At 44.1% G+C, this 2084-nt stretch overlaps 1 pseudogene; it reads left to right on the forward strand.

The window, feature by feature from the left end:
- The first annotated feature begins 452 nt into the window (after positions 1-452).
- On the forward strand, positions 453-1528 carry LOC131928718 (adhesive plaque matrix protein-like; annotated as a pseudogene).
- The last annotated feature ends 556 nt before the right edge of the window (positions 1529-2084 follow it).

The following is a 2084-nucleotide window of genomic DNA, read 5'->3' on the forward strand; positions in this document are numbered from 1 at the left end:
TTGGGGGAGGGGGGGGGGGAATATAATATTGGCTATAAAAGCGATATGTTTGAATTGAGAAAACATAATGCTTGCTATAACAGCGACATGTTTGAATTGAGGAAACATAATATTGGCTATAACAGAGACATGTTTGAATTGAGGAAACATTGGCTGTAGCGGTCATTCAGAGTGTAAGATTTGTATTAATTGTTGGTTGCCGCGCTCAGCAAGATACTATACACGTGAGAGATTCGCTTCTCACAAGATACTATACACGTGAGAGATTCGCTTCTCACTTTCTCTGCCAATCTTTCTCTCAGGCAAGGGTTCATTGACCTTATCCTACTGAAGCAAGGTTTTATTGACCTCATACGGCTGAGGTAAGATTTTATTGACCCTATCTCTTCGAGAAGGTTCCATCTACCCCATCTTTTTCAGGCTATTTGTTTTTTTTACCTTATCCTGTTGAGGCAATATTTCATTGACCCCATCCTACCGAGGCAAGATTTCATTGACCCCATCCTACCGAGGCAAGATTTCATTGACCCCATCCTACTGAGGCAAGATTTCATTGACCCCATCCTACCGAGGCAATATTTCATTGACCCCATCCTACCGAGGCAAGATTTCATTGACCCCATCCTACCGAGGCAAGATTTCATTGACCCCATCCTACCGAGGCAAGATTTCATTGACCCCATCTTGTTGAGGCAAGATTTCATTGACCCCATCCTACCGAGGCAAGATTTCATTGACCCCATCCTACCGAGGCAAGATTTCATTGACCCCATCCTACCGAGGCAAGATTTCATTGACCCCATCCTACCGAGGCAAGATTTCATTGACCCCATCTTGTTGAGGCAAGATTTCATTGACCCCATCCTACCGAGACAAGATTTCATTGACCCCATCCTACCGAGGCAAGATTTCATTGACCCCATCCTACTGAGGCAAGATTTCATTGACCCCATCCTACCGAGGCAAGATTTCATTGACCCCATCCTACCGAGGCAAGATTTCATTGACCCCATCCTACCGAGACAAGATTTCATTGACCCCATCCTACTGAGGCAAGATTTCATTGACCCCATCTTGTTGAGGCAAGATTTCATTGACCCCATCCTACCGAGGCAAGATTTCATTGACCCCATCCTACCGAGACAAGATTTCATTGACCCCATCCTACTGAGGCAAGATTTCATTGACCCCATCCTACTGAGGCAAGATTTCATTGACCCCATCTTGTTGAGGCAAGATTTCATTGACCCCATCCTACCGAGGCAATATTTCATTGACCCCATCCTACCGAGGCAAGATTTCATTGACCCCATCCTACCGAGGCAAGATTTCACTGACCCCATCCTACCGAGGCAAGATTTAATTGACCCCATCCTACCGAGGCAAGATTTCATTGACCCCATCCTACCGAGGCAAGATTTCATTGACCCCATCCTACCGAGGCAAGATTTCATTGACCCCATCCTACCGAGGCAAGATTTCATTGACCCCATCCTACTGAGGCAAGATTTCACTGACCCCATCCTAACGAGGCAACATTTTTTGAGCCCATCCTGTTGAGGTAACATTTCATTGACCCCATCCTATTTTGACCCTATCCTATTAAAGCAAGATTTTATTGAACCCATCCTATCCACGGAAAAATTACTTCTACATCCCTGGCTATACTGGTTAAATGTGATTGGTTATGTTAACATTGTAAGGCCTTTTTATCAAACACAACCACAGTGTACGATTGACTATTGACTGGGCAGATCAGCTTCAGTGAGTGGGTCTCAGATAGAGATCGCGCTGCCAATGTTATGCCCATCTATTTTAATTTTCCCCAACAAAGGTTTGGTACCCAAAAGAGCTGGATCAATTGGGGGAACGTTTTTATACTTCATTCGTTAACCTGAACTTTTTGTTAGAAATCGTTCGCTCTACCGCCCAACCCCACCTTACCTTTTTTTTACCTGTCTGTTGATGATACCTTGTTTATAACATTTTTAGTATGTATTCTTTAACGTTTCTGGTCCCCTCCATAACATACGTCAACGTTTTATCGCAGTCTGTACTATATGTTTCTGCAACGCCACAAAAGG

The sequence above is a fragment of the Physella acuta genome, unplaced genomic scaffold (genome assembly GCF_028476545.2).
Source record: "Physella acuta isolate Inbredline_101_S28 unplaced genomic scaffold, ASM2847654v3 ptg001534l, whole genome shotgun sequence".
Classification (NCBI taxonomy): Eukaryota; Metazoa; Mollusca; class Gastropoda; family Physidae; genus Physella; species Physella acuta.